We start from the raw sequence: 9735 nt of genomic DNA, 5'->3' as shown, positions 1-9735 counted from the left end.
ATACCTCGATGACATACTCATCTACTCCAAGAATGAAGAGGAACATGCCGAACATCTAAGGCTGGTATTGATGAAACTTCGAGAGCATCGCCTTTATGCCAAATTCTCCAAGTGTGAATTTTGGTTGCCAGAAGTGACCTATCTAGGCCATGTAATCTCTGGTAAGGGTATTGCTGTCAATCCCGAGCGAGTTCAAGCCGTCCTTGATTGGACTCCACCTGAGACGGTTAAGCAAGTTCAGAGCTTCCTTGGCTTAGCGAGCTATTGCCGCCGCTTCGTTGAAAATTTCTCCAAGGTTGCTAAACCTCTAACTGAACTCCTCAAGAAAGATAAAAAGTTCGAGTGGCCTCCACAGTGCGAGTTCAGGTTTCAGGAACTGAAAAGACGCCTGACATCTGCTCCCGTACTGGTACCACCAGATTTCTCCAAGGACTTTATTATCTATTGCGACGCCTCGCGACAAGGACTAGGTTGCATACTCATGCAAGATCGTCAGGTAATTGCCTATGCTTCACGGCAATTACACCCACATGAGGAAAATTATCCCACACATGATCTAGAGCTTGCAGCTATAGTCCATGCACTTAAAACCTGGCGACACTACCTTCTCGGTAATCGCTGTGAGATGTTCACCGATCACCAAAGTTTGAAATATATCTTCACCCAACCAGATTTGAATCTCAGGCAAAGAAGTTGGGTTGAGTTGATCTCGGATTACGACCTAGGAATAACTTACACCGCGGGCAAAGCCAATGTCATGGCTGATGCGCTAAGCCGTAAGTCCTATTGTAACAACCTGATGTTACAACAAAGTCAAACATTTCTCCATGAGGAATTTCGTAAGCTTAATCTTCACATTGTTCCTTGAGGATTCCTATCCACCCTGGTGGCGAAACCTACCCTTATGGATCAAATCATAGCTGCCCAGAAGCGTGATAAGGGCATATCTCAGATTAAGGAAAACATCGCTAGCGGAGTTGCTAAATGTTTCTCCATGGACGAGCGAGGTGCTGTCGTTTTCGAGAACCGTTTGGTGGTTCCCAAGAAACAACATCTATGCCAGTTGATCCTTAAGGAAGCTCATGAATCCCCTCTCACCATTCATCCCGGTAGTACTAAAATGTATCAAGACCTACGCCAGAGGTTTTGGTGGACTAGGATGAAGAGAGAAATTGCTCAATACATTGCTAATTGCAACGTTTGTCGTTGTGTTAAAGCAGAGCATCAACGGCCTGCTGGTACCCTTCAACCTTTGGCTATTCCTGAATGGAAATGGGATAAAATCAGTATGGATTTCATCACTGGGTTTCCCAGGACCAAGAGAGGGAATAATGCCATCTTCGTTGTGATCGACCGACTTTCCAAAGTAGCCCACTTTCTACCTGTTCGTGAGAGTATCACCGCTAGCCAGCTAGCCGAGTTATACATCTCCCGAATAGTGTCTCTTCATGGTGTTCCATTGGAAATTAACTCAGACCATGGCAGTCTCTTCACCTCTCGATTTTGGGAAAGTTTCCAAAATGCTATGGGAACTCGTCTCTCTTTTAGTACCGCCTTCCATCCTCAGTCAAGTGGTCAAGTAGAGCGAGTCAATCAAATTCTGGAAGATATGCTCCGAGCTTCTGTTATCTCGCTCGGAATAAGTTGGGAGAAATGCCTTCCATTCGCGGAGTTTGCTTATAACAATAGTTATCAAGCTAGTTTGGGGAAAGCTCCTTTCGAAGTTCTTTATGGACGAAAATGTCGAATGCCTCTTAACTGGTCAGAAATCGGGGGAAAGACAATTCTTTGGCCCGGATATGATTCAGGAAGCGGAAGAGCAGGTTCGCGTTATTCGTGAGAAATTGAAAACAGCCCAATCTCATCAAAAGAGTCAATATGATCGTAAACATAAGCCTATGACTTATGAAATTGACGAGAAGGCTTACCTTCGGGTTACTCCGTTAAAGGGAACCCCTCGTTTCGGTATCAAAGGCAAATTGGCTCCTCGTTACATTGGACCCTTTCGCATTCTTGCCAAACAAGGAGAAGTGGCCTACCAATTGGAACTACCTCCGCATCTTTCCAGAGTTCACGATGTCTTCCACGTTTCACAACTCAGGCGTTGCTTCGCGGATCCTATCCGTGGAGTGGATCACGAAACGCTTGATCTACAAGATAAACTTTCTTATCGGGAATATCCCGTTCGTATCCTTGATCAAGCCGAGCATACCACCCGACATCATAATATCAAGTTTCTCAAGGTTCAATGGTCACACCATTCCGAGGAAGAAGCCACTTGGGAAAGGGAGGATCGTCTTCGACTCGAGTACCCCGCATTCTTCCCAGAGGATCCTAAATCTCGGGACGAGATTCTTTTGAGTGGGGGTGAGTTGTCACACCCTAGTTAGCTCAAGCATTAGAGTGTGCATCATGTTTAAATTTCTTTTAAATTTGAAATGGGGAAGGCAGAAACCCCCAACACCCCCTGGAAACAACTAGGGTTTACTAAAAATATTTTCAATGAACCTGAAATGCCCTTCTAAAAAGTCCACCCTCTTTGTCTTAGGTTAGAACCTCTGGCAAAACTTGGTGCACAATTTTCTAGGTCAACAGAAGGTCATTGAATTAAATCATAAGTATTTGAATTTGGGCATTTAAATGCTATAAAATAATCTAAGTGCTCAAATAATTCTGGAAGTAAATGTTTCCTGTTGGAAATAATCTAAACAGAGGCCACATTTATTTTCAGGATTTTTGGAAATGTTTTAGTATTTTATTTAAAGCTAAACAGTTGCAGTTAAATAGAAAACAGAAACAAAAATCAAAAAAATAGAGAGAAGAAAGCCCACCTGGGCCTTACCTGTGCTGGCCCAGCCACCTGGCTCGGCCCAGCCTGCTGGCGCTGCCAGTAGTCGTCCTCCTCGCGCCAGAAGGACGCGGAGCGCGTGGCCGGCGTCCGCGGCCACACACCGACCACCTCCTGCTTCCGCCGACGCCCGGGAGACACCCTGAAGTGCCACGCGACCCCCACGTCTCCCTCTCGCACTCGCTCACTCTCCTCCTCGTCTCCCTCTCTCTCTCCCGTGACGGCCAAGCGTGTACCTCGCCGCCGATCGCCGTAGTTGCCACCAGAGACACCCCCTCGCCCCTCCGACGAGCCCATTAGCTCCGCCTCGACTCCCTCGTCCTCCCCACCGAGCCACGCATCGCCGGAGGCCCTGCATCGCCGCCTTCGCCCTCGTCTTCAACCTCGGGCACCCGAGCCATCTCCGGTCAAATTCGCCGCCGCCAGGACCTCCCCGAGCCCGCTGACACCCTCTCCGACTCCGCTGTGAGCCCCTCTTACTTTCCCCCTAGTTCCCGTGCTCGATTACGCCTCATAGCCACCGCCCCCTCCGAGCCCGAGCGCTCCTCGCGGCCGGCCTTGTCGCCGTTGTGGCTACGGCCGTGTAAGCACGCGTCCGAGCGCCTCACCGTGCTTAGTGCAGCACCAGGAACCCGTAGCCACCCCCAGTTCGTCCCCCCGTGCACCGTAGCCTCGAAACCGACCTCACCCGACTCCGGCGACTGCCAAGCTTGTCGCCGGCGACGTTTCCGGCCACCCCAAGCCCAACTACCACCACCAAACGCTGCGGCTCGTTCCCAGCTACCCGTAGATAGTCTCCGTCGTTGATTTGGTCACCGGAGGACCAAATCCGAAGCCCTCCGCCGTCTCGGGCCTCGCCGGCGTCGAGCCGCCGGCGAGTTGACCCAGTTTGAACCCTGGGTGGGCCCAGGAAGACCCCCCTGAGTCTATGACAGGTGGGGCCGGTCGGCTAACTAAATTAGGATTAGTCTTAATTAATTTTAATTAAATCAGTCACTGACATGTGGGCCCAGGCCCCACTGACAACTAATTAGTGTTAATCTAATTTTGCTAATTAGCTGAGAGGCTGACAGAAGGGGCCCACCAGTCAGGTTTGACCTGGGCTGGCGCCTTTGACCTGCTGACGTCACCCTGATGCAATGCTGACGCAGTAATTGATTTTCTGGATTTATTCTTATTCAGGAAATTCCAGAAAATAGTTCAAACTTCAAAAATTCATAGAAATTCAACCATAGCTCCAAATGAGATAAATTATATATGAACAATTATCAGAAAAATTCAATCTATCCATCTGTAATGGTTTCATGCATGACAAAACAAGTTTACCTTGCTGTTTAGGCAGAATAAGGAAATGCACTATAAATGCCATGTTTAATGAGCTAATATTTGAATCTTTGATTCAAATGAGTTCATTCCTTTCTGTTATAACTTGCATTAGGCCAAGACACATTCATATCGCCATGTCATAGCATGCATCATATTGTTGCATATCGTCATGTGTTGATTGTGCTCCAATGTGTTCTTCGTGGTAGGTTCTGCCTCCGAGGATATTCACGAGTATCCAAGTGAAGGGCAGTATCCCACTACCACTCCATCAGGCAAGCAACCATTGATCATTCTGATACAAACCCATGTTCTCGCTTTTGCTCTTGTTTACTGCATTAAGACAACGCGATTCAAACTGCTATGTGCTACGGTAGTTGAACCCTTATCCTCTGCATGACCTGTCATTGCCACAGTAACTAGATGAAACCCACTAGCATGTGTAGGAGTTGATTGAGCCATGTATCTGATTCTTACCTTGCTATGCCTGCTATGCTTAGAGTTGTGTCAGGTCTGGTTCATCTGGGAGACGGGCTAGAGTGAAATGCTTATGCCGGTAATGTGAGTGATGCGTTGAACATGTTTTGGTAAAGGTATCGATGAGAGGCCATGTAGGAGTACATGGTGGGTTGTTTCATTGAGGCCGTCCCTAAGAACTGAGATCTGTATGTGTGATTTAAGATTCAGCTACTACCACACATTGGGCCCTGAAATATGACCCCGCTCGACTTACTGACCCCTCTCGCCTCTGTCCAGGAGTTGCAACTAGTTTCTGGTGTTTGTAGGACATGTGTTGGCGGCCGTGCGTAGCGCTGACCCTAGGGGTGGGCTATGTTGCGGTAGATACACCGTGGCACGGTGTACCGAGTCACCCGTTTGGTGTCGCGGGAACCCTGTTCACATCGTTTGGGGCCGTTGAGGACACCCCGGCCGGATTTCCTTGCGGATGGAACCTGAATAGGCGATAAACCTGGACTAGAGACTTGTGAGGTTAGTCAGGTCGTGGTCTACACCCACGTCGGTATTCGCTTGAAGTCTGCCGAGCACATGTCGTGTGCAGACGCTAAGTGGTGGAAACATGTGTGACGAAGTACACCCCTGCAGGGTATAAAACTATTCGAATAGCCGTGTCCGCGGTAAAGGACTACTTGGTTGCATATACAATTCATAGACAAGTTAATGGATACTACTAAAAGACTCAAGATAAGCGTGAGTACCGAGGATGGCCCTCTCGTAGGATGACGAGGGAGGATCCCCGGTGGAGTATTGTGTTGGTGAGTAGTGGACTCGTGTGCGAAAACTATTTTACTGGTGGAGTTCCGTAGGATAGCTTAGCCAAGAGTCAAAGCTGGCTTGCTGCATCAACCCCACCGCCTTCTTGAGAATAAGCATGTACAGTAGGATCTGACGTAAGACTTGCTGAGTACCTTTGTACTCATGTTTGCTTATTTGTTGGTTTCAGACGACAACACTGCCCCCTCCGATGGGTTCTATGTAGACCTTGACGTCGACGAGTGACTAGCCACCCAGGTGGTGACCCTGGCCATGGAGGGCCTATGTGGATAGAAAGGTTCGAGAAGCCTTCTTTCTTTTTAGAGTCTGTACTCAGACTAGTTGCTTCCGCACGCGCTTGTATGTTTGTATGACTTGAGTGTCGGGTCATGTGACCCCTATCTGTATGAACATGTTATGTATGGCTCTCTGGAGCCTTTAAATAAAGTACTTGAATTGTAGAGTTTTGTTGTGATGCCATGTTGTATGTACTCATATCGGGCATATTGTATGTATGATTGAAATGCTTGGTATGAGTGGGATCCGACAATCTAGTTGTTTATCCTTGGTAGCCTTTCATATGGGGAAATGTAGTCTAGTGCTCCTCGAGCCATAGTAGTTCGCTACAGCCCGGTTCACCGGAGTCCTGCTAGCCCAGCACTACTATTCAGGACACTTGACTGGCCGGCATGTGTTTCACTTCGTCCCTATGTCTGTCCCTTCGGGGAAATGTCACACGGTGACTTCCGGAGTCCTACCTAGCCTGCTGCAGCCCGGGGTTCCCCGGTCCTGCTAGCCCAGTGCTACAGCCCGGAATCACTCGTTGATGACCGACATGTTCGATGTGATTCATGTATGCCTGTCTCCATAGGTCTGTGCCGCTTTGGGTTCACGACTAGCCATGTCGGCCCGGGTTCTCTATCATATGGATGCTAGCGACACTATCATATACGTGAGCCAAAAGGCGCAAACGGTCCCGGGCCATGGTAAGGCGACACCCGTGGGATACCGTGCGTGAGGCCGCAAAGTGATATGAGGTGTTACCGGCTAGATCGATGTGACCAGGAATCGGGGTCCTGACAGTGTTGGCATCAGAGCCGGACTGCCTGTAGGTTCGTTGAGCCAAACTGGTCGATGTCGAGTCTAGAAATGCTCTAGTTATATGTAGGGGAATTGATTGTGGGAGGGAACGTAAGGTTCTTTTACTCCTTTACCTATGCCTCCAATCTGAGTCATTCTCTTCTCATTCAACATGGGTGAAGGACTAGACTCTCTTCTTCTATCAGGTTCACGTGTTACTAATCCGTAGTAGCTTATAGGATTGTTGTTACAAGCCCCAGTTTAGTTCTACTACTTTAGTATGTTGCTAATTGGATCAGAATCTTGATATGATGTTGTTGAGTGGTCTTGTGAACTGTTGTGGATGACTCAAATCTTTTTCTGAGCATTTACAGCTGTTATGATGTCCAATTTTCCCTAGAAATTCTGATGCCTTTGCATTGTGGTTGTGCTTTCAGATGGCCAACCATGTTCAAAATCAAGTGGTTCGCCTGACCCGGTGCCTCGACGTGCCCGGTCATACTGCTATGTTAGTCCGGGTAATGATCGAGACGGGCTACCGTTGGTATCCCGAATACACCGTCGAAGAGCAGTTCCGCGACTTTAATCAAAGCCAATATCTCTGCACTGTCGGGATATTTCCTTCTTATCCTGGATATATCGAGCCCCTTCACTGTTCCTATGGACTCGGGGTTACTGTTGAGATGGCTGTGCAGGATGCTGCCTATTCCATGATGACCATCTTGCGAGTTCGTACTGGCCTGCTTCGGAACACCGACTTCCGTTACATGCCAGCTTCACTTCCGGGAGCGCAAGGGTATCTTCAAGCTATCTATGCTGATTCCACTCAGGAGGACTCATTAACTCGTACCACTGCTGAGATGCTCGAAGATAAGGACCGAGAGAATCGGGCCTTGAGGTTGGAGCTTTTCAATACCCGTGCTGATCATTGGGCCACATTGACTCGGTTTGCACCTGCGGTGCAAGCTGGATGTATGGATACAAGGGATCTGTATCCTGTGAGATCAGCTCTGCCAGACATGGTGGATTGGCGTGATGTGGGAGGCATCACCCCACCCCGTGGTCCCCGCAGGCCACCGTTTGTTGGTCCAAGACCTCATCCTAGCCCCTATGGTCCACAGGCTCCGCAGGACCGTCTGTTTTCGTATGGTCACGTTGAACTTCCAGGCTATGGGGGTGACTTCTATGAGAACTATTACGGAGCTGTCTGAGTTAGTAGTAGTACCACTAGTATTGTAGTAGTTGTATCTCCACTGTCCTGCGTGACTTGTGGAATATGACTTTGTGTGTAATCAATTCCGGAGGTGTAGACAAATAATGTATAGGAGCTTGGAATGCCTCCGATGAGATGTAATGTCTTTCATCATAGTTGTACTGTAGCCTGGGCTTGTACTAAACTATGTAAGATGTGTATGATCGTTGGTATGTATATGGCAGTTTTATATTACCATGACATACGAATGAACATCTCTGCATTCCGTGTTTTCCATTACATTCTGCACTTCCTTGCTAAGTTTGAGCCATCCTTTTGAACTCGTAATTTGTAAAATTTGGTTCTGCTCCAGGGCACGACCGATAGATAGAAAATAATGATTTTGCCTAGAGTAATGAGAAGTTTGGTTCTAGCGTCGTTCATGCATGGAGTACGTATGAAAATTATGAAGTTGATGCGAAAGGTAAGATCATTACTGTAGTATCATATACTACTACATGGATTTGACGGAAAGATAAAAAATACATATGGATCCATCAACATTCAACGACATCCCCACGCCCTAGTGCGTCGAGTCACCAACCGACGTGTGAGGAGCAGCGGCGTTGGCGGCGAGCTCAACGTGCTTCTGAACAGTGCCGTCCAAGGTTGCCCTGCGCTCCAAGAAGGCCAGCGTCTTATCGCCCTCCTCTTGCATGTAGTAGTCCTTGTGGACGATTTGCGCGTAGACGTGGGTGATTAAGTCGATGGTGTCTTGCTGCACCAGGCGCTGCGCAGCGAGCGCGGCCTCGAGGTGGACATTCTCCGGCGCGATGGCGGGCAGTCGCAGGGCCACCAGTGCATCGAAGAGGTTGTTACCATAGTGGCTGTTGAGGGTGACGGGCATCACAGAGCCTGGGCGCATCGGCTGGAGGCTTGCGTAAAAGTCGTCCGCAAGCTTCTTGGCGATGGTGAACTTGTCGAGGAAACCGACGAGGACCTCGTCGAACAAGGAGACGAAGCTATCGTCCAAGCGGCCCCTCACCCTGGTGGCCTCAAGCAATACAACCTGGAGACGTTCCTCGGTGCCGGTGGACGTGGTAGTACTCCTAAATCCAGACGGTGGTGCTGCTAGTACTAGTAGTAGTACTACCAATGTAGTAGTAGGAGTACTAGCACTATACTACCCGTTGGTCAGATTATTACATGCTGCTCCTCACAGTGAAGTGACAAGACCCTACGCCAGAGATGATACCTGAGTATAGGTGCCGTGTTCGGCATACCATAGTCAGCCTCACCGTTTGCAGTCACTATCATCATGGCTGTAGAGCTAGCCTGCTTACAACTATCCCTGTTCGACATAATTTCCCATGCGTAGATGCCCATGCATTGCACGGAACACCAAGATTGGGGGTGGATGGCTCCGGCAGCGGCCATCACGCCAGATTTTTCCACGGCCTTCTACTCCTAGATTGTGAGAGACAATGAGTTGTTTGTAAATACGGAACACGTGCGGGCATCTTTTTGCAAAAATGGAGAAGCTTGGTTTGTATGCGTCAGATCTAGATCCGACGGCTATTGGTGAAAGATGGGAGGCACAACATCATCACCAACTCAGGACCTGTTTGATTCGCAGGATTTTGAAAACGCAGGAATAGGACACGGCAATATTACAAGTTTCAAACTAATATTACAAATGTTAGGAGTAATGCTGCACCTACGAAGAGGGAATTACTAGGAAGTTTACGTAAGAACTTTCGTTACTTTAGGTGGGTGCAGCATTATCGTACAAACTAAAATCCACCGCCCTGACAAGTCACTAATGGGCAAATAAGTTTTCGAGTCTCTGGCCACTTGATGTTTCAAAAACAAATTCAGCTTCTGCAGAGAAATGAGCTCCACCGTGTACCCGAGCGGGTGTGGCTGGGCACGAAGCGTGAGTACGTGCATGGTGCACCTATTCTCTTCTTGTATATGTACACCACCTACGTGGGGTTGTGTGAGAGAGATACAAACCTAG

This window comes from Triticum aestivum, chromosome 4A, assembly GCF_018294505.1.
Source record: "Triticum aestivum cultivar Chinese Spring chromosome 4A, IWGSC CS RefSeq v2.1, whole genome shotgun sequence".
In the NCBI taxonomy this organism is placed as follows: Eukaryota; Viridiplantae; Streptophyta; class Magnoliopsida; order Poales; family Poaceae; genus Triticum; species Triticum aestivum.
Note: the sequence above shows the minus strand (reverse complement) of the source record.